General features: G+C 40.5%; 1 pseudogene; it reads left to right on the forward strand.

Annotated features, from left to right (window-relative positions):
* LOC147430657 (uncharacterized) overlaps window positions 1-23,983 on the forward strand; it is a 33,821-nt pseudogene extending 9,838 nt beyond the window's left edge.
* The last annotated feature ends 316 nt before the right edge of the window (window positions 23,984-24,299 follow it).

The following is a 24,299-nucleotide window of genomic DNA, read 5'->3' on the forward strand; positions in this document are numbered from 1 at the left end:
GGTAGATTGTCAACCATGCCAATGGCATGGTATGTTATCCTCGTCAAGACTTCTGGTGCACCCAAGTAAGAGATTTTTCCTTCTTTCTTGGTGCCCTTCAAGGTGGTTAGGATATACTGCACATGGACCACTGGTTGCCTGGTTGTTGACTTTAGAACTTGGGTAAATGTAGTGGCAACCGCGTGATTCGGCGTGGTGTAACTTGGTGGCCTTTATGCCAAGAAGTGGAAGTGCTGATGGTACAATCTGGTTGTCTCTTCCACCTGTTTATGAATGAAATCTACGAAGGTAGCCACGACTGTCTCTTTGGTAAAAGTTCCTGAAATTTTCCTGTCTCTTGCTCTCATGTTCATTCCTTCTGTAGGGAGTCTGAGTGCCTCTGCCACTATATCTTTAGTGATCACCACTTCTCCCTTGTTTCCCTGAATGTCAGATATCTGTGCGGTTCCATCTTCTTTAATTGTGGATACAAGCTCGTAAGCTTTCTGAAAATCCACTCGGCAAGGCTCTTGTTCGTAGAAGTCTCTGAGTCCAAGCCTGTGGTTGGCTTCTTTGGTATTTGGCTTGGCGGCAATATCATATACTTCTTTGGGTAGGATTTGCAACTCTACCTGATGCCCCTCTTCACTCTTGAATCTGCCGGTGAAGACTGTAGTGTGATGCTCTTCTAGCTGTTCTCTGGAGAGGTATGCTACCTTAGTCGCCTTGACTGAATCTGGGTCTAGTTGATATGCGGGCAGTTCCTGCAACTTCTCCTTTTGGTTGAGCTTTTTCTTGGCCCTCTGCTGCTTGCATGACTCCTGTTCAGTGAATAGAGTGCAAGGTTAGCAGATTTGTCAGAATTTTCTCTGAAATGTCCTTTAGTCTGAAATGCTAACAATTTTGGTCCAATTTGCTTCAAATCAATTTTTGAACAAGCACAGATGCATACAAACATGCAAGGAACAAAACTGTGGAGTCAGAACAAATTTTTGCAACCAAAGTAAATAATCATGATTATTTACAGCTAAGCAAATTTTTTAACTTTTTGCAAACTTGGCTTCATAGGCTTGAAGTATATACCAAATACATGCTCTGAGTGAAATATGGGCTAGTTTGGATGCATAAGGTGAAAATGATACCAGATTTTGACTTTAGGTTTCTGAAACAGTAGATATAAAGGAAATTTGAGATTTTGAGGTCCAAATTGGTTCAAAATTAACTAGTGGGCTTAACACCTCATGTACTTTGGATGTATGATGGCAAAATATCCAAACTTCCCAATTTTGGCTAGAAAGTAAATAATCACGATTATTAACTTTTGTTCCAGAATTAGCATTTTTTGGTACAAACTGGTTCTACGCATTGTATAGACACTGTATATGAGATATAAGGTGATTTGGATCAAGAAATGTTGTCCGTAACCCAAAAATTGGCTTGCAAAGACTTCTTTGCGTTTTTTGATAATTTTCCAAGTAATGGGTTGTCATTTTGGCTCATACTTGATTTTTGGCATGTAATAGGTGTGTACACATGATAGGTGAGGTGAGGAGACAATTTCCAAGAAAAACTGATGCAAAAGTAAATAATCGCGATTATTTACAACAGTGATAAATTCTTTGCAAAACTTACAACTTTTGACCTAGACATATTCTATACACCTAAAACAAGTCCTAAATTGAATTTGGTTATGCCAACATCACTTTGTGCTCTGTCGACTGTGAAATCACCGTTTTCTGTGACTACACTGCCTGTTGGGTTGGTCGGTCAACTTTGAGGCTTTGGACTTGTCCGCAACATAGTCGTGAAGCAACCTTTCCAATTCTCGCTCATTTGGAGTCAATGTGACCTCGTATGTCGAATTTGACGCTTTGTAACCTTCGAGCTATTTTTTGTTTTTCGAGGGCTTTGCTTGATGGATTTCACCAAACCAATTATATACATTGTATATGGACCTCATAAGCAAGCCATTTGTGGAGTCAGATCGAAATTCTAGCATTTGCCAAAAACCTAGCTTTTCTACTGGGGATCCCCTTGACCCTGCCGAATGGTCAATTGATGATATAGAAAGGTTCTATTATGTTAGGGCATGCTATGGTTCAAATCCCATATGATTTGGTTGAGCTGGCACACCGCTATGGTCAATTTTTGGTTATAGGTCTTCGTGCACTGCTCGGTTTCTAGGGGTTTTTCTAGGGCTTTAAACTAACTACCGGCCATAAAAAATTGATCATTGACGAGTAAAGAACTTACTCCTCATGTCTCGTGTGACATGGCGCTGAAAATGGTCAACTGTGGGCTCCAGAAAAGTCGCGCGAAAGAGGCCGAAATCTCTCTTGGCAAAGGCTGCAAGTGGAAATAAGGTGGTTTTAGTCTACCTTGGATATCTATACCCGGACTTCCCGAACCAATTTTCCCTAGATTCCCCCATTAGTTCTACTAGACCGTGAAATCTATGTTAGACTCAAAAATTTCCCTGATCAGATTTCTGTAGCTCATTCTGGAAGAATTTTGCAAAAGTAGGCTTGACCGCCTAATTTAGGCTTCCCGCTTCCATCTTTTGATTTCATTGAAAATTTTTCTGTTTGTATGTCTTGTCTTTCTGATCACCATCGTGTCTTCCGTTTTTCGATCTGAGCTTCCCTGCTATTTATTATTAATTTTTGACCTGTTTATTTAAAAAAATCAAAGAAAATAGCAAAATGCTCTAAAAAATCAAAGTGAAAATCCAATAATTAAGAAAATCAAAAAACAGCTTTATTGTTTTTGGTTGAAGTTTTTTATTTTTAAGCCTCATTATCAATAAAAATGATGAAAAAAATCAAAAAAGGATTATTTTTTATGATTTTTTGATAGTATATACACTATTTATACTCATCGGGAAGATATTATCAGTGAATTTTTCCTTGATGATAAATTATAAGAGAATTATTAGGAAATTCTGTAAAAAATCACACTTTAACATCAAACTTTTTCCTCCCTCTTCAAACATTGCCCTTAATTACTTAGTACTTAGTGCCCTTCCACCCCTCCTAGATGGCGTACTCCGGGACGACTGTGTGCGCGGGTTGAACAATTGTGTCTATGCATCGCCGTGGTTGGCTCTACCATGCTATGAAGATCAATGCAATTCAAATCAATATGCTGTGCAAGAGCTGGGTCTTGAGTAATTAACTCAAGGGTTTCTGATGTCGAGGTTTGCTGCTGATGTCTTCCAAAGAGAAAATCTTGTAGCTTGTGTGCTCTCTGTTTGATTGTACCATCCGGATGCTTCAGCACATTGATTGCTTGAGATGCTAGTGGCACTTTTGTTTGTTGTCGAGCTTTTTCTTGCCATTGGTAGCTTGGTCTGCTCGGTGCTGTATTGTTTGGTGGAGTCTTTTGAGACTTAACTCGCCGTTGCTTGATTGGTTTTACAGTTTGTGGAGAAGATAAGTGCTCCTTTTTCTTCCAAACCATTTTTGGGGTATAAAGCCCAATGTGGTTGCCCAGATAAGTGGGCGGGCCGCCATGTATATACACATATTCTTCTGTAAAAACCTAATAAGAACTCACTATGCTCTACACATTACAACAGAGCGAGTTCACCATATCTTCGTGCTCTTCTTCTCGCACTCTCTCTCGCGTCGCACTTCCGCTCGTACTCCTTCAAATGATATCAGAGCTCAGATCGAGGCTCGGGGCAGCATTGCAGGAAGCTAGAGTCACCTGCTCAGATTGGAGTGAGATTCGACATGCGAAGACATGGCCCTAAATCCTGTGGGTAAGCCCAAAGGGCTTGGTGTTCTTAGAATTTCATTCTGAGGTCATCTCGGCCACCGTTCGACTTCGACAAAGTTCTGCGCAGGCCATTTTCGACTACGTGGTCTAGGCGGGTGCGGATCCGACTCTGCAAATTTGGGGTTTCGGCCTACGACTGTAGGTGCTGAGGATATCGGCGCTCCCAAAGTGCTGATTTGTGGCTGTCTACACATCGAAGGACGGCTCATAGTTCTTGGAGGCGTGTCACATACGACACGGGCGCATCTATACACAGACTGTAGGCGACATCCACTAGTTTATCAGGTAGCTTGTGTTTGCTGCTTGATATTCCAGATTTCATCCTGACATTGCAGGTACTTCCACATGGGATGCATTGTCAGAGATGATGTATGTCTATTGAGGGTTTGCTGGTTGTGAGTCACGCAGCAAACAACCGCCGCAGCGGTTACAACATACAGTGGGAAATTTGTGGATGTATGACTTTGTGGGAAGTCAATGTATTGTCAGATTTACTGTAGCCTTTGTTGAGGGTCAAGTGAGGTTTTATTGAGCTGGGGGATTCTCGAATGTTGAGATCCTTTCGATGATACAGGTCTTGGAGCGATCCCTCGAGCACCCTTAGATAGGCAGCTAGGATGTATTGACTGTGAGTTAGACAGTTGAGATTGCATCTTTGCTTTACAGCCGTTGAGGCATTGTCGCAGTCTATGCTTACAAGACAGTGAGAGACAGTACAGGTGCAGGACAGGTTTACCCATAGCTTATAGTGTTAGAGATACAATGGTTTTTTGAGCTGTTTTTTGGATTGTTTTTTGAGTACACCAGAGCCATTTTACAAAGGAGACTCTGCCAAAATTTCTGCAGAATCTGAAGCTTTCTTGGTTCATTTGACAGGTTGATATTGGTTCAGAGGTCAGTTTACAGGGGAAACTCTGCCAAATTTTTCCCAAGAAAGTAAACTACTGTGAAGCGTAGCTATGGCTGGATCACAGGACACTGCTCTTTACAATATCAAGAAGCTAGATGGAACCAATTTCCGAGTGTGAAGAAGCAGATTTGGCACGTCTTGGTACAAAAGAAGCAGATAAAACCTATAAATCTCAAGGGGATAAAACCAGAAGATATGGACAAAGATGAATGGAGCGAAATGGATGAATTGGCACTTTCTACCAGTATGCTGACTTTGGCAGAAAGTGTTTACTTCAATGTAGTAGACGAGATGTCGGCTTATGAAGCATGGACAAAGCTGAGTGATCTTTATGAGAAGCAGAGTGCAGCTTCACATGTATACTGGCTTAAGAATCTTGTTGACTTGAAGATGAAAGAAGGGACACCTATGTCCAATCATCTGAATGAATTCAACAACATTTACAGTCAGTTCTCAGCTCAAGGTGTCAAGTTTGATGAACCTGTTAGAGCTATGTTCCTGTTGATCACATTGCCAGAAAGTTGGGGCACTTTTCGCACAGCTTTGAGTAATTCTACACCTCCAGATGGTTTGACCATAGTAGGTGTAGAAGGCAGTCTGCTTACTGAAGAAACCAACATAAAGACAATGGACAAAGGAAAAGGAACAGCCTTAGTTGTCAGGGGAAGGACCAAAGAAAAGTACAAAGATGGAAAGAGGAATCAGTCTCGTAGCAAGTCCCACAGTGCTAAAGGCACGAGTGACATAGAATGCTACCATTGTGGCAAGAAGGGTCACATGAAAAGAGACTGCAAAGAATGGAAAGCAAAAAAAGGCAAAGAGAAAGCTGAAGACCATGGTGAGAAGAACAAGTCCTCAGTGAAGATTCAAGAAATAAATGTGACAAACACTGATGCAGAGGATGACAGTCTAGTGTCAGGAGACATCTACTTCTTGAAGAATACAATGGACTCAGCTCTTCTTACAACATTTGATGGACATGCTCTGAGTGACTGGATTATAGACTCAGGGGGATCACTTCATGTGTCTCCAAACAAGGAGTGGTTTACCTCTTATGTGACCACTAAAGATCATGTTCGGCTAGGCAATTGGAAGACATGTGAGATCTTAGGTGTTGGAGATGTTCAATTGAAGTTTCAGAATGGCTCTTCTTTCACGCTGAAGAATGTGAGACATGTTCCCGCAATTACAAAGAGCTTGATAAGCACAGGTTTACTTGATGATGTTGGCTATGTCACCACTTTTGGACAGAACATGTGGAAGATATCCAAGGGTTCTATGACAATAGCACATGGAGTAAAGTCTGGAGGACTTTACATGATTTATTTATCAAATGTCTCTAAAAATGTAATCAATGTAACCGAGCAACCGAACGTTTCTTTGTGGCATAGCCGGTTAGGACATATGTCCAAGAAGGAATGGAAATCTTGTCTCTTTCTAGTTATTTGCCTTACTTTTCATTTAATGATTTTGAATTATGTGAACATTGTCTGTATGGTAAGCAAACACATCAGCCACATAAGCATAGAAGCAGTAAAAGAGATACACAGTTGGCACTTGTTCATAGTGATTTTTGTGGACCTATGCCTAACCTATCTCTAGGGGGAGATTCTTACTTTATGACATTTATAGATGATTACTCGAGGAAAGCATGGGTTTACTTTCTCAAGCACAAGGATGAAGCGTTTAGTGTTTTCAAAACGTTTGTGACACTTGTGGAGAATCAAAGTGGCAAGAATCTTAAATGCTTACGCACTGACAATGGTGGAGAGTATGTTTCAAAGGCCTTTCAGGACTTTTGTGCGTGAAAAGGTATAAAACGTGAACTTACTGCTCCTTACTATCCTCCTCAAAATGGTGTTGCTGAGAGGATGAATAGGACCATACAAGAGAAGGTCAGAAGTATGTTGTCTAATGCACAGCTGCCAAATGGGTTTTGGGCTGAAGCTGTATCAACAGCTGTTCATCATATAAATAGATCTCCTAGCAAGGTTTTGCAGAAGGATTCAGTGGCAGAGATGGTATGGTCAGGCAAGGTGACCTCATACAAGCATCTCGGAGTCTTTGGCTGTGAGGCATATACTCACGTTCCAAAGGAATTTAGGAACAAACTTGAGCCAAAGAGTACAAAGTGCATCTTTGTAGGCTATGGTAATTCTGGTGAGATGGGGTACAGACTTTGGGATCCCGAATCCAGAAAGGTTATCCGCAACAATGATGTTCACTTTAATGAAGCCAAATATCATTCTAAACTAGAGAGGGTTGAGGAGATTAGAAGAGTTGTCTTCCAAGAAGATGGACCTGCACGTGCAAGACAAAATGTCAGGGCTCAAGAGGAGCAAGGACAGGATAGAGTGGAACCACAGGTTGTGGCTAAGCCTGAGCCACCTATTTTGCGTAAATCTAGACGTATCACGGACCTCCTGATCGGTTTGTTCCATCTATGAACTATGTCATGTTGACTAATTGCAATGAGCCTTCATGTTACAAGGAAGCAGTGCAAATGAAGGACTCCGCGAATTGGCAATTGGCCATGCAATCAGAGATGACAGCTCTGCATAAAAACCAGACATGGGAGCTAGTTAAATTACCACAGGGCAAAAAGGCTCTACCTTGTAAATGGGTTTACAGGTATAAGATCACTGCTCATGATAGTCAGCCAAAGTACAAAGCAAGGCTTGTTGCCAAGGGCTATAAGCAAGAACAAGGCATTGACTTTGATGAAGTCTTCTCTCCGGTGGTCAAGATGACTACATTGAGATGCTTTCTTGCATTGGTTTACATATTTTATTTGGTGTTGCACCAAATGGATGTCAAGACAGCGTTCTTGCATGGTGATTTAGATGTGGAAATTTACATGCAGCAGCCAGAAGGGTTTGTTGAGAAAGGCAAGGAAGATTTGGTATGCCAGTTGTTAAAGAGTCTTTATGTCTTAAAACAATCACCGAGGGCATGGTACCATAAGTTCCACAAGTTTATGCTTTCTCAAGGCTACAAACGTAGTGAGTTCAATCACTGTCTATATACAAAGAGGGCTAAGGATGGTAGTTGGCTAATCCTTATTTTGTATGTGGATGACATGTTGATTTCTGGCAAGCACTTGGAAGAAATTTTAGCTTTGAAGTCAAAGATGGCAAAATCGTTTGACATGAAAGACATGGGTGAGGCAACTCATATACTTGGTATGCGCATTGAGAGAGATAGATCAAAGACGTTGATTTGGTTATCTCAAACAAAGTATATTGACAATGTTTTGCAACGTTTCAATATGGAGAAGGGAAAGGCATTGAGTGTTCCATTGCCACCATATGTGAAACTTAGCAAACAAGATTGTCCTGTGTCTGAGGAAGAACAGGCTGAAATGGATAAGATTCCATATGCATCTGTAGTGGGTAGTTTGATGTATGCAATGAATGCTACTAGCCCAGACATTGCATTTGCAGTGGGAGTAGTAAGTCATTACATGTCAAACCCAGGCAAGAAACATTGGGAGGCAGTGAAAGGAATATTGAGATACCTGAAAGCTACAAAGAGTATGCGTATATGCTATGGGAGTCAGGAGCTAAGTGTAAAGGGTTTTACAGACTCAGATTATGCAGGTGACTTAGAAAACCGAAGGTCTACGTCAGGGTATGTCTTTACATTGGCTGGTGGAGCAGTATCATGGAGTTCTAGATTACAAGATTGTGTTACTCAGTCTACTACAGAGGCTGAATATGTTGCAGCATCAGAGGCATGCAAAGAATCAATTTGGCTTAATCGACTAGTAACAGATTTGGGAATCAAAGAAGAGATGCCTGTGTTATATTGTGATAGTCAAAGTGCTATACAATTGGCTCGCAATCTAGTTTATCACTCAAAGACAAAGCATGTGGATGTGAAGTATCATTTCATCAGGGAAATGCTCGAGGATAAGCAAATTCAGCTTGTCAAAGTTCACACCACAAAAAATCCTGCTGATCTACTTACAAAAGGACTTCCCTCAGAGAGCTTTGCGCATTTTCGCAAGCAGTTAGGTGTAGGGTAGTACATCACTTCTCTACATCTCTTGTATATTAGCTTGTATAGTAGCTTCTCTCACACTTAAAGTACCACATTGGACTTTAAGTGGGAGGTTTTTGGGGTATAAAGCCCAATGTGGTCGCCCAGGTAAGTGGGCGGCCCGCCAGGTATGTACACATATTCTTTTGTAAAAACCTAATAAGAACTCACTATACTCTACACATTACAACAGAGTGAGTTCACCATATCATCGTGCTCTTCTTCTCGCACTCTCTCTCGCGTCGCACTTCCGCTCGTACTCCTTCAACCATTTCCATGTTAGGTTCCTTGCTCGGAGATGCCCGTTTCTGTGTTTTAACCGTTGGAACCTTCTTTTGTTTTGACAGTGAAGTTTTAGGCACCCAGATCTGAATCAGATTATCCTCAAGCTCTGCTGTTGGTAACCAAATTTTCCTGACTCCTTGCATGCTACTTGCAGCATTTGATTGTTGAGGGGATAGAGAAGATTGGATACTTCGTGGTTTTGTCTACTGATTGCTTCTTTTTCATTCCTCCTTGCTTGGTGCTATTGGAACAATGAGTTGCCCTCCTTTAGGTGATAGCTTTAGCTGATTTGTATCCCAATGTGGTACTGCTTTGTATATTCGCATCCAGAGAATTCCAAGGATCATAGTCTCATCATGTGTTCATCTGGTAAGCATACAGACTGATGAGGACGTGAACATCCATGTACTATCTTGTTCAAGTTGACTACTCCCAATGTTGGATTTGGTTTTTTGTTGCATCCTTTGATTGTCGTTATTCCTGTTGTCAATGCTTGACTTGTTGCCTTCTTGTACGTGGAATAACTTACTTCATTTACTCTAGCTCCTGTGTCGACCAAAGCATTGGTGCTATGATTTTTTATCTGTACTTTGATGCGCAGGTCCATTCTATCTAACCAGTCATCATCTGTTGAAACTGCGTCTTTAGGTAATTCCCATTGCCGATCATCTATTTCCAGAGTGTTGGTGGGAGTCGGTATCTGTTGATTTTTGAGAGCAGCTTTTCGCTTGAGTACCCGAAGCTGAGCTTCCTCTTGGGCTTCATCACTAACCTGCTGCCATTTAATCTTCCTTTGTTTGGCTGCATGCATTTTTTAAAGCAATTCATTGGTTAGTGGAAAATTATATTTCTTTAAAAGACATTCACTAATCCAATTAGTCATTCGTTCACCATCTAGGGTGGACAATTTTACTGCTCCACTTGGAGATACATCTTCAATGATAAACGGTCCATTTTCCTTTTTCTTAAAATTGGGAATGTGTTTCTTAAGGGAATAGACTAAAACTAAGTCTCGTTTCTTGAAGATTTTTGTGATTAAGTGGGAATCAAAAATTGTTTTTGTTTTTTCTTTTGTGCTTATGTGAGCTACAACAATTAGCCTTTGCTCATATAGCTTTTCCAAATCTTCAAGTCTTTTTGACAATTCATGTCCAGTCCACTCAAGATTCTGTGCTACCCTTAATGTTGGCAATACAAATTCTATTGGAAGTATGGCATCAAGACCATAGACAAGGTTAAAGGGTGTAGCATTTAAAGCTGTTTTGAATGAAACTCGATAAGCCCATAGAGCAGCATGGAGATTCCTAGTATGTCCTTCGTGAACTAACCACTTTAGTCAGCACCGAGCTAAGAATTTTATTTGTATGCTCAGCTTATCCGTTTGGTTGTGGGTGATAGAGAGCTGATTTTTTATGGATGACCATAAACTCATTAATCAAATACTCAATTACCTCATTTAGAAAATGATTTTCCCGATCATTGATAATCTCTATTGGCAGTCCATATCTTGTAAATACATACTCACATAAGAATGCAGCAGTGGTTATGGCACCATTCTTTTGAGCTGCTTTAGCCTCGGCCCACTTGGTCAAATAGTCCGTAGCTACAATGATATATTGAGCTTGGGTTCAATAAGCAGGTGGCTATATCGGTCCAACAAAATCTATACCCCATTTTGCGAAAGCTCTAGCCCCCATCATTGGTCTTAAGGGCTTGCTATCTACTCATGTTGGCATTTTTTCTCATTGACAAGCATCACACCTTCGAACATATTCTTTAGCATTTGCAAAAAGTGCTGGCCACCATATGCCTGCCATCAAGATTGCTCTTGCGGTGGTCTCACTTGAAAAGTGACCTCCCGCTAATCCAGCATGTGCTTGTTCTATAATTGGAATATACTCGTTCTCATTTGCACAAAGACGCAAATGTTGATCTTTACCTCTCCAATACAATTGGTTCCCAATAAGAGCGTAGTCTCTTGCTTCAGTTTCAATTGCTCTTTGACAGAATTTACTCATATCCTCAGGAAATGTTCGGCTCGATAAGTAAGTAACGAGATAATTACTCCACTTAGGAACAGGTGACATTTGAAACAATGTTACAAGAGGTATGGGTGTTTTTTTTTTGACATTAAGGGAAATCCTTTACAAAAGATCGAACATCTCTCCTCATAGTCGGCCAAAATACTCCAAGTTTCAAGATTTTTTGCATAGTTTGGTCTTTTGCAAAGTGAAGTCCTACTATGGTAACATGTGCTTGATTTAGGTACTGTTATTTTTCTTCAGGATTAATGCATAAGAGCAGAATCCCATCTCTATTTCTTTTTTTGCATAGTTTGGTCTTTCACAAAGTGAAGTCCTACTATGGTAACATGTGCTTGACTTAGGTATTGTTATTTTTCTTCAGGATTAATGCATAAGAGCAGAATCCCATCTCCATTTCTTTTGTATAGCCTACCAGCTAGTAATTGATACATAGCCAATTGCTTGATTAATCTGATTATGATAGGAAGTGGTATTTGTGAATCCACTTGAGCTATTTTCATCAATGACACAATGTTTCCAACCATCGATGTATCATTTCCACAGAACAAATAGGCATCTGGTAGATGATCGTCTACCCCTTTAGGTGATTCTTCTGAAATAATCCTTGACAAATGATCTGCTCGTTGATGTGTAGTGCCCTTTTTTACAACCAAAGTGAAATCAAATTCGAGAAGAATGATGAACCATCTCACTATTCTCCCTGTGCTGCATGGCTTGTTGACCACATACAACAAAGCTTGGTGGTCCACAAAGAACACAAACTTGTTAGCTAATAGATAATGTCTATACTTTTTAATGGCATAGATCATTCCTAATGCTTCCCTTTTGATGGTGGTGTAATTATTTTCTGCCATGTTGAATTGTCGGCTAGCATAAGAAATAGAAAAGTCAATTTTCCCATCTCCTGGTTGAGCTAGTATACAACCGATAACAAAATTTGAAGCATCTACATGTACATGGAATACCTTATTCCAATCTGGTGCTTTTAATATTGGAGATGAGGTGAGAGATTGCTTAAGCTTCATGAAGGATTCTTCACATGTCTCGGTCCATTCAAAGTGTGTGATCAAGTTATACATGGGTTTTGCAATTATAGCGTACATGTAGATGAACCGTCGGTAATATCCACAATGCCTTATGAAGGCTTGTACCCTTTTGAGTGTTGTTGGTCTAGGTAGCTCAACAATGACATGAATCTTCTCAATATCATTAGCTATGCCATTTTTAGACACTATATGTCCAAGAATTTTTCCTTGTCTACCCATGAATCTGCACTTTTCAGGATTTAAGCAAATCCTATAAAGTATATATTTCTTGAATACCTTTTTGAGGTGTTCAAAATAATCAGCCCAGGTTGATGAATGTACGCATAGATCATTCATATATACTTATAAGAATTTCCTAAGATATTCCTTGAAAGCATGGCTCATCAACCTTTGAAACGTGGCTGGAGCATTAGTTAACCCAAATGGCATAACCCAATAGGCAAATATACCCCATTCTGTTGCAAAAGTATTTTATGCTGATCTTTTGGGTCAACCAAAAGTTGATTGTATCCCAAAAAGCCTTCTAAGAAGCTGTAAGATTCTTTTCTTGCAACTTGTTCTAAAACATGCTCAGTTATTGGAAGAGGAAAGTTGTCTCTAATGGTAGATGCATTCACCTTTTTGAGATTAACACACACTTGTAATTTTCCATTCTTCTTGGGTACTACCACATTTGGAGACACCCAATATGTGTGTTTAATTTTGTAAATGAATTCGGCTTCCTTTAGTTTTTCAATCTCTTCTTTTATCTTCCTGGCAAATGTTTCATTATACGTGTATGGTCTCTCTCTACTTGGTTTTCCATCTCTCTCATGGGTATGGTATGTTGACAAATTTCTGGATCAACACCCTTGAGATCCTTGTAAGACCAAGAAAAGATCTCTCAGTATTTCTTTAACAAGCTCAGCAAGAGCTCTTCTTCTTCTTCTGTTAGGTCATTCGCAATGTGAGCCGGTCTAGGCTCTTTTCCTGGTTCAACCAAGTCTATCCTTTTAGTGTTTTCAGGTCCTTTGTAAGACTCGCTCTGTTTTTGTAGTTCCCTAACAGGTTGTTCGACTATAATTTTCCAATCTTGGAGAGTATACTTTTTGTAATGGGATGGAACATGCATCACATCCTTACCATCTTCTTTCGTGGTTTCCATTTTGGTGTGTATATCTCCTTTAGAGATTTTTCAACTCTTGATATTTCTTTTCTGCTTGACTCGAGTCATGAGTGGTTTTTTATCCTGTGATTTTGCTTGAGTACCCTTCCTTGTTTTTCTCGATATTTGAGACATTTCTGAGTTTTTGTTTGAAGGTTATCTGCCAGTGATTTTGTCCTTGACACAATCATTTGCATCTATCTGCATTAGAAATTGTGTTTTACTAGAGACTGATGGCATAGGTCGTGTTTTCACAATTTTGGTGTCTCTTTTTCGTCTATACCATTTTTGTCTTCTTGATTTCTGGTTTGGAAAGTCAAAAAACTTTTTCTCCCCTCCTTTTAAAAGTAGCTTAGCTCTCATGCTCTTTTTTTGACCCCGAATCTTCTGAGGTAGCTAAGTGTTCATCTAACTCATCAGTTGCATCATAATAGAGGTTTGAAAAGACTTGTTGAGATTTCATTAAGTCCTTGGGTTCCTCATCTTCATCTTCAGTGTTGAGGATTGAAATCATTTGGATGGGAATTATGTCGTAGCCATCCTCATTGCAAAATTGAGTAGGCATAGATGTATTCACACATACATCCACTACCACTAAAATTTGAGTCCACTCGAATGGCTCAAACAAATTCTCTGGAAAGAGCTCAGGTACATAGACTTCATCTGTGCAGTCCCTTTCTAGGATACATTCTTCTCGTCTTAAGCTTCTGTTTTCTGAAGCTCCACACATCCAAATACAAGTGTCTTTGTTTAACCAGGATGGGAGTTTAGTTTCAGCCGAAGAGACTGAATCAAACTCTTGGATGGGTGTTTTCAAGACATCTGTATAAGTGTGATCTTTTAGATTTACTCTTGTCATAGATCCCACTTATTTCAAGTACAGATAGTTGTTTCCCCAATCTTGGACAAGCTGTACCTGTCACATGAAAGGTCTTCCCAATATGATTTCATAGTTGAGTTTTTCCCAAAGTCTACCATGGCAAAAGTGTGTTGATATTCAATTCCACAGGAATTGACTATCACTTTTTCAAGCAGCCCTAATGGTCTCTCAATGTGTGCGTCAGCCAACTCCAATTTCATTCGAGTTTGTCTAATGGATGGCTGTCCCCAAGATTCCCATACTGATTTAGTGGCTATGGTTATATCGCCATGGTTTCAATGTCATTATATTTCAATGGGAGGGTGGTGTTTCCTTCTTCCCCTCATAATATTCTCTGACTTTGTTCATGGGAACATATCGAATCTCTTTGTTGTCCATTTCATTTTTCAAATTTTCCAATTTTTTTGAGATTAATCTAGTTATCCCCACCTTCTCTAGGGTTTTCTGTAAATCATTCCATAAGTATGGTCTGAGCTTTAACAGTTCTCCCAAGGTAACAGGGCACTGGATGGGTGTAGACATGATTGAATGAATGTTGTCTACTTCTAGGGTCTGTTCAGCTCTTTTTACTTGAGTGGTCTTACACACGATAGATTCATCTTCGTTATCTCCCAAGTAAGAAGGTAATGTTTTCAAGGTTGATGGTTTTGACATTCCTGAAGCTTCCGATCCGCAATCCCCATACAAGGATTGTACATCCATGTTCATATTAGACGGTCGGTTATCCAACCATACTTGCTCTATAGGAGTTGACTTTAGAGTTAGGCTCCCATCATTGATCTCGCTCATTTTTTCCCATAAGTGTCATGGCTAGTCTTCCTCTACGAATGGAATTTCGTCTAAGACATCTTCCCTGTCAGGCACTATAAGCTCTGGTTATTTTGGTTCAAGGTGGGGTTCTGCCACCACATTGGATTTTTCTTTAGTGTCTCTCACCACAAGCTCTTCAGGTTTTGCGATACTTTCAAGCTTGGGTTTTTGTTTTTCCAGCATTTCTTGCGTGATTCTTACCAAATTTTGATAAGCTTCCAGCTTTGCTGCTTCCATGTCTAGAGAAGGATAGTTTTTCCATTTGTGTTCCATATTTTGGCCTGCTTTAAGTCCTTCTTGGTAGGCTTCCAAGGCGGCATTATTAGACTCAAAATTTTTATCAACCAGAATGAATCCTCTAGATTCCACGGTTGTTTCCTTAAATTCACTTCCAGTTTCTTTCAACTTTTCCTGGAATAGTTTTTTTGCTTTCTCCTTGATTTCTAGCCGTTGTTTTTGTTTTCTCATCTCATATCTTTTGCTTCTACTTCTTTTGATTCTTTGAGAAGAAACTTTTGTATTTCCCAAATCATCAGAGGAGTTGTGTTTCTTTTTCTTGGCATGGGCTCTAGGGATTACCTTGATTGGGACAATCGGTTCACTCTCTGATGAGCTACTAGGTATCACTTGGACTATGTATACTACGGTTTTACCTTCTTCAAACGATTTTTAGGACAATCTTCTGGAAAGTGTCCTCCTTTTTTGCAACATTTTATGCAATCGGCTTCAATTGGTTTGAGGTTTTTGTCAGGCTTTGTACATTCATTTTTCCAATGATCATCAGCACCACAGTTATGACAGTTTCCTGTTCTTGGCTTTATCATGGGTCTTACCATGGAAGGTCTGACACCTTGATTAGCTACATAATACATTGGTGCGAGTACTGGTGGAGCATAAGTCACCATTTCTTCCATTGGTGGTGGATGTGGATTATACCAATCTCCTTCTACCATTATTGTAGAGGAACTAGGCTCTACATAGGGTGTAACATGCACTAATGCTTGTTCATCTATGACTCCTTCAGAGTGCATGTACTTTACAGGCACTGCATTATGTCCTGGATATGGAGATTGTTGTCCCAACACAAGTTAAGGTATTTCCATACCCATTGGTGGTCTTTGAGCTTGGGCCATATTAGGCTGATATCTCTACATGGGTTGTCCTTGTGGCCTCATGGGCACGTACTGAACATTTCCATCATACTTTGGTCTGAAGTAGCACTTGTGGGTCTCATGGTTGGTCCATTTACCCTCGATTGCACACCATTTTTGTGGCATAATTGATTGTCCTTATGGAGGTATCCCTTGTCCTGGTCCCTCATAGGTGCTTTTTGCATGTTGTTCATCATGTCGTTCATCCTTTTTAGCATATCTTCTATGGCTAAGAGTGGTGTTACAGCAGCCGTTCCCACTTGTGCTGGTTTAGTGGATGCTGTTTTCTCACTTTGGTTATCCTTAGGGACATCTTATTTGCTGAAAATTTTTCAATTATCTCCTAAGTCAATAGCATCAGACACACATGCTTCTAGGGTTGTATGCTTTTTTACTATAGAGTATAACAAGAAGTTCTTTGTTTAGCAGTCCCTCCAGAAACAAAGATACAAGTTGTTCTTCTGCTGGTATCTCTAGCTTTGGGCATCTGACAAGTATTGTTTCATTCGAGTTGCACAATCCCTAATAGACTCACCATGTTTCTACGCAAAGTTGTAGATTTGAGCTACCATATTATGTTTGATCCATGTTTTGGAACAAGCAGCTACAAATCCTTGAGCTAATGTGTTCAAGTCCATGATTGACCTTGGTGGAATGTTTTGGAACCATGTTAATGCTTTTCCTTCTAATGTCATTCCAAACCCCTCGAATTGAGTATGGAAATCGAATATACGCTCTGCTCTTAGAACTTGCTTAAAGCTTGCTAAGTGGTCGTATGGATCCCCTGATCCACTGTATTCTCTGATCCATTTCTGAAAATCAACTGGTCTGACACGTCTGTTTGGTTCAACTCCCGGTCTCCTGGCAGTTGGTCCTATTCCGAGTCCTTCAAACCACTCTATTGGAAATAGTGACTCATTTAGCCCTGGACTGGCCTTAGTGTCACCCGGTTTTCTACGCGATGAGGTGGATTCTGGTTTCTTTACACTACTCTCAGACGATCTCTCACGGTCTTCATCTCTTGGAATTGTCTCTGGTCCTTGCCCCAATATTCAATTGCTTATGGAATACCCTTAATATTTGGTTTGTTCTACCTCCTCAAGAGTCATCATAACAAAGTTGTTATTATAACAATCCCTAAACAGGTAGGTTGGTAGGTCCGCCGATCCCTTATCTTTGATCTTGAAGATATAAATGATCTTCATGGCCATTAGTTGTCTTGGTTTGGCATGCGAAGTCTACAAAAGATCTTTTATGTTTCTATCCTCCCAACAATACACTCCGATCCTAGGATTATCCCTACTAAGCCGTTTCAAAGGCTTCAAGTCTACTTGATCGTATCCCTCGAATTCTAAAGTTGGTGGTCCTTCTTTTGCTGACATATCTGGGATTATGGTGTTTACTTTTAACCCCCATTTGTCTATCATGTCAGGGTTTTCTACTTGTAAATACTGAGTTTTGTTTCAATCCATGTACATTTTTCCTTGTTTGTTTTCCCTAACCTCTTCTTCAAACTCAATACCATGGTTATCAATGCGAATAGCATACTCCTCGTTAGGGTCCAAGTAAACGTGGGCTCCATGACGGTTAGTCTTGTCAAAAGATAGTATATGTTTATAGTGCATTTCATTCCAATTTTTGAGTGAGTCAAGTAAGAAGACATTTCGGATGTTGAATCTGAAAAAGTGTCTGAGACTTCTTCAAGAATTGTGTGCAAGGAATTACCCTGATTCATGCTTTCTTTGGTGGATACTCTACTGGAGGTTTCTCCAAGTATGCCCTGATTTCCTAGTACACGACCAGATCTAAGGTTCATATAGATTTATGAAGCCCCGGATAGAGTACTCACCTTTGGATTGACTTGTCGTCAATTTCCACTTGATTTAATTGCAACTTTCTGTCAAGCCACTAATTCCTCGTCTGCAACCTGGTTCTTGTACAAATTTGATCACGTTAGATATTCTTCTATAAAGATAGTAGAGTTTTTGCTACTCTCGTGGTTGGTCTCTGTGTATCACTCCAAATCGAGCTATGGGACTTTCAGATTCGACTATAGCAAAATTGAGCTTATTACAACATGTTAAAACTAGTGGTAACTCACTTGGTCAAAAAAGTTAAAAAATGGGGCAAATGTAAATAATCGTGATTATTTACTTCTGACAAATTTTTTGGTCAACTGAGCATGTACACATGTTTATCACATCAACATAAGCCTATGAATCAATTTTCTACAAGTTTGGACAAATTTTTTTCCAATTTACACTCAAGATACAAAAAGTCTGTACAAACTTTAGTTTTTTGTCAGTTTAGTGATCCAAATCTCTTGGGCCTTTACAAAAGTTGTTTGTACACACGCAATGAGTCAATGGTATGAATCTTGGTCAATTTAGTGCAGAAAGTTAATAATCGCAATTATTAACTTCAGGCTTGAAATTAATACTTTTTTGCAATTTTTTCAAAGATAGTCCTTATATGAGCTATTTTAAGCCTATGAAGCAAGTCAAAATTTAGTTTTGCCTAAAATGTCAAGAAAAAGTAATTAATCTGAGTTTTGGCCAACTCTTAAAATTTTTACCTCGAAGTGTCTTTGAGCTTACCAACTGGTTCAGACAACTCTTAAGATTACTCTCCAGTTGGATCGAGTGGTTTCGAGTCTTTTCAAGCTATTTCTAGCCGTAGAACTAAAATTTTGCAACTTCTAATAACAACTCATACTTGATTCTTTTAGAGAGAGCAATGTTATGAAATCCACCTCGGATCCTACTTACCCTACTCCTAGATACTCATGCAATGGGGTTGTGGAAAGTGTCCACAAACACTTGTTTTCTTGTTTTTTATGGTTTTCAGAGCCTTGATCTTAAGACTTGTCTTGTCTACCGATCATTCTCAAAATCCTAATCTAATTCTACAATCCTACAATCCTAAAGGCACTCAACAAAGTACGATTACTTCCAAGCTACCTCTACAGAGCAAAAGACGACAATCTTAAGCTATGCGGTTTCTAAAAGAAAGTTTTGAACTCTAGGCAAACTTAGAGGAAGTTAAAGGATAACTTCACAAGACGCTCGTGTTTTTCCCTAGTTTAGGTCTCGTCGATCCCCGGCAACAGCGCCTTATGTGGGACGCATGTCTAACCTCACCATCCTATCTTAGTGCAGTATTAGCGAGAACCACGATTAATTTGTCAAACCATGGGACGAAGCTGACTTGACTAGTGCATAGAGGCTAAAAGAGGTTGTCAGAAAACAACTTTCAACTCGCATTAACTCAAGCTACACTCAAGTGACTGAAATCACCAAAAGCCAATCGCATCCGTTACAGCATCAAATGACATCCAAACGTAACGAAACTTCTAGGACATGTTTATAAAACCTAAGCACACATGCTTATGGTCTCAAACCCCACTTTAGGTCAAGTTCCAAAATTGCGATTATTAACAGCAATGGATTTTTGACCTAGCCATTTTTGACCCAGAATGCATCTAAATGCTTAACAATGATGCCCCAATACCCCGCCTATGCTTAATTTTTGATTCAAAAGTGTAAATTTCTAGTTATGATGAAATTAGGCCGCGGGTCGATGACGCCAAAAGCTACAAAATACTGTGAACTGCTTATGTCAATGCGTAGAGCTCTTACATGCGGTTGCAATGCAACAAACACAATTGCAATGTGACAAACGGGGAGGGAGTAGGAAGCACGAGAAGGAGAGGAGTGCGCGCCGTTAGCTCACACTGTGTATTTCTTATCCAAAAACATACAAAAATTGGCTTTTATACCTTAGCCAAGGTTTTTGGGTCGTCAAAACTAATAATCTGGATCTCTACCAAAGCTAGGTAATGACTGGCTGATACAATCTGGAAGCTTGTAGCCCCGGCTCATTAATTACGGAGTTTATCCAAGAAAATAGGAGTTACAATATTCCCGATTTATCAAAATAATAAATTTTTTACAAAGAGAACTCCGAAAAATGGTGTCCGTATTAGCTTGCTGCTAACAGACACCCCCTCCTTTTCAAAGTGAGGTACTGGTACCGAACTGTATGGCATCAAGGGAGATCACCATCAGCGTCCGGAATCTTGTGAAGGACTCTTCACCGACCCATTCTGATGTGTGGGTCATGCGATACTTGAACTTCATAAAGTTCTACAACGCTTGCTTCTTTGGGCCGCAATAAAAGAGACACGAAGTCTTCTATGGCTCCTTCGATGCTTCAACTTCGTCAAGAGTCATGGGTTTACCTTATTTATGAATCTCCGACAATGAAAATTCATGAAACCACTTCCAACACAAAAACATGAACATACCCATTCCACGTAAAGTGACTGGAAAAGTACTATTCCTCTTTAAAGACTGTGCATGCAATGTAGATGAACATATAGACACAATGCCGAACCGTTCATCAAACACACACAAATAATGGGGTCAAAACTTGTCTTTTTGATCTAAATCAATCAACTGTGGCAAATCACAATGGAAATGCCTATGCTTTGTGCTCAATCCTTCTTGTGCTCTTTCGGATACTGTGTCATGCCAAGGAAGAGACATGGAATGTGAATTCCTAGGGTGCAAACATTTCATCTTTTTATGAGTAATCTGCATACATCCGTGCTCATTCACAAGTGAATCATGTTCATCGTAAAATATGTCATGCCTACGAAAAGGGATCACATAAGGACGGTGACTAAAATACAAGAAACGATCAGAAATGAAACACTTGAATAATGCATGTTAACTAATCACTCGAACACATATTACTTTTTGAGAGGGTTCTTTGGACCTAGGCTCTAGAGCCAAGATCAGTTCTTCATGATTGATCAAATCTTCCTGTGGGGGTTCTGTAGACCTCGACTTAAGAGACAAGATAGGGTCTTCGTGATTGATCAAATCTGCAATGAGGTTAGCTTCACTAGAAAAAGTATCAACAGAACCATCATCCTTATGAACAATCACATCGTGATCCTGCAAATCATCATGCTTGTGAGAAATCACATCTTGATCATCATGCAAATCATCATGCTTGTCATTGTCATTCAAATCATCATGCTCATCATTATCATGCAAATCATGTGTGTCATGCTTTGGAAAACAAGATATTGAGAGAGTCATCTTTTCCTGATTCGGTTCAAACTGTGCCTGCACAATTGAAAAGAGTCGCAAGAACTCTTGCATTCTTGCTTTGTTCTCGGCGGATCAAATTTTTATTCTCTTTCGTTGCACGCGCTATGGCTGCCATTCTTTCTTGGTACTTACGATCAATTTCTATCATTCTTTCTGTTGTTCTTGCTTCGCAGTTTAACTTCGTGTCCATCATCATCTGCTTTAAAGCCTCCATAGGAGTTAGTGCAATCCTTGGCGTAGATGGGGAAGGGGGAGAGTCAAAAAAACCTCCTGGTGGGGAAAAATATTCTTTGCCACTCCCATGCTCACCATCTCCATGCAAAGTATCCATTCCACGTTGGGTGATGACCATACATTGAAGTCATGGGTCCTTAAGTTCACGAGGAACTTGGGTTCTTGTGGGTCTTGGGTTCTTAAGTTCATGAGGAACTTGGGTTATTGGGGGTCTTGGTTCTTGGGGTTCTTGAGTTCTTGAGGTTCCTGAGTTTCTTCTTTAGCTTGCAATCTGTGTTAGAGAGGGATCTTCTCTTCACCCAAGTTCTGATCTTTTCTGCAGGCGCACCCCTTGGCAGTCTTGTGCTCACATGAAGGTTGATTTTTCCCACCTCACGTCGATTGGCCGGCCGCTAAGTGCATGGTCCGCTCTCAATGAGTGAAAAGAGGAAGAAGGGGAGGCTGGACAAGCCCTTCTTTCTTGGGATTCCTATCACTCTTCAAAAACACGATTAGGAATAGACACGCCCAAGAGAACTTGGGTTACGTGCGACCGCAACATGCAAAAAAATCTTTGTGGTTCTTGTGGTTATTTTCTTGAGTGACACATAACAGTGCCAAAGCTCTAATACCAATGTAAGGTGCAATGGAAGTGAATGTTGAACTTTGCTCAAGATGAGAGCTCCAAACTGTGCTCAAGGTTCCTTTTACTTACGGAAGGGAGAGCCTTTCGTTACTTTAGTGAGAGAGTGCAATGGACACAAACAAAGTGAACGAACACTGGGAATGAAGGTGCATGAGTCTGAGAGATAGAGAGAGAAGAGAATACGACACTAGAATGTTGTCAGACCCTCCTTCAAAGGCCCTACTCTCTATGGCAAGAGCGGTCTACTTATGATTGCACCAATCTCTACAATGCTTGGACTTGCCGACGATGTCGACGGGCTGAAAATTGAAAATGCTAAGGGTTGAAATCTGTAAATCTTTATTTGATGAATTTTGACTCTATGTTGATGACGATGTCGATGGCGATAATGCAACGATGACACGCTGAAAACACAACTGCTGAAATCTACTTTTTTCGGGCTGAAACTGTGAACTTTACGAGATCTGACCGTGCGGCGAGAATCTGCTGCGAGAAGGTGAGATCTGCGAGGTTTAGGGGTTCTACTGTGGGTGCTAACTACTGAATACTAAAAACGCTAATGCTTGTGGGGATTGCATCGCAAAGATCTGCAAAAACGATGGAGTACCTTGCAGATGCAAAAACTCTAGGGCTGATCTTTGTCCTTGCGGTGGAAATTTGCTAACACTAGGGAGTCTGCTTCTTCTTACTGTTGCCAAGTTGTTGTCAAAGCAAAAACGTTGGCTGATCTGGTCCAAAAATGTTGTCCTTCTGCTGGGATGCAAAAATACTAGGGCATCTTGGGGTTCTGCTGAGAAGTTGCCTGTTGAGGGAGTGCTCCTACTGCCTCTTGTACCAGAGAGTGCTAGCGCTAGGTTTCTTATATACAAACTTAGTAAATTTGCCCTACCTAGTTTCCAACAAAAGTCACTTAAAAATGTCAAAAATAGGGAAAATAGGTTTTAATACACTAGCAAATTCCCCTGATGGATTCTGATGGGAATGTTGTGTGAAACCGGAGGATATACATCTACTCTAAGTGCCTGGACATGCACAGTCTGCGAATAGACTCACAAAGATTCCAGATCACTTCTTAATCTAGGCTAACTAAACTGAACTGAACCCTAGTCATGATGTAGCTTGTCCATGGACACATAGGGTTGGATGTGTCACGTGACACCTGATGAAGGCCAAGGAAGTCGACAAGGCTCTTGCCGTGCTGACTCAAATGGAGAAGAGGGGATGCATCCCAAATGTTTCCACCTACAATAGCCTGATGGATGGCCTGATGAAGGCCAAGGAAGTTGACAAGGCTCTTTCCGTTCTAGCTCAGATGGAGAAGAGGGGATGCATTTTAGACGTGACCACCTACACCTGCCTGATGGATGGCCTGGTGAAGGCCAAAGAAGTTGACAAGGCTCTTGCCATATTGACTCAGATGGAGAAGAGGGGATGCATCCCAAATGTGGTCATCTACAACAGCCTGATGGATGGACTGATGAAGGCCAAGGAGGTTGACAAAGCTCTTACTGTACACACTTAGATGGAGAAGATTGGATGCATCCCAAATATGGTCACCTACAACAGCCTGATGGATGGCATGATGAAGGCCAAGGAATTCGATAAAGATCTTTCCGTAATCTCTCTGATGGAGAGAAGGGGATGCATCCCAAACGTAGTCAACTACAAGAGCTTGGTGGATGGCTTGATGAAGGCCAAGGAAGTCGACAAGGCTCTTGCCGTACTGACTTAGATGGAAAAGAGGGGATGCATCCCAAACATTGCCACCTACAATAGTCTGATGGATGGCCTGATGAAGGCCAAGGAAGTCAACAAGGCTCTTGCCGTACTAAGTCAGATGGAGAAGAGGGGATGCATCCCAAATGTGGTCACCTACATCAGCCTGGTGGATGGCCTGATGAAGGCCAAGGAAGCCGACAGGCTCTTGCCGTAGTGACTCAGATGGAGAAGAGTGGATGCATCCCAAATGTGGTCATCTACACCAGCCTGATGGATGGCTTGATGAAGGTTAAGGAAGATGACAAGGCTCTTGCCGTACTGGCTCAGATGGAGAAGATGGGATGATGCCAAGCATGTTTACGTACAATAGTCTTTTACATGGCCTATTGAAGGAAAATAAAGTCAGTAAGGCTCTTGCTATACTGACTCACTTGACAAAGAGGGCATGCACTCATGAAACATCCCAAATTCTGTGACATATATGCCCTTTATGAACTGGATTGTGAAGCAACAAAGGCTAGAAGATGCTT

This window comes from Adiantum capillus-veneris, chromosome 21 (assembly GCF_014529385.1).
Source record: "Adiantum capillus-veneris isolate H3 chromosome 21, ASM1452938v2, whole genome shotgun sequence".
In the NCBI taxonomy this organism is placed as follows: Eukaryota; Viridiplantae; Streptophyta; class Polypodiopsida; order Polypodiales; family Pteridaceae; genus Adiantum; species Adiantum capillus-veneris.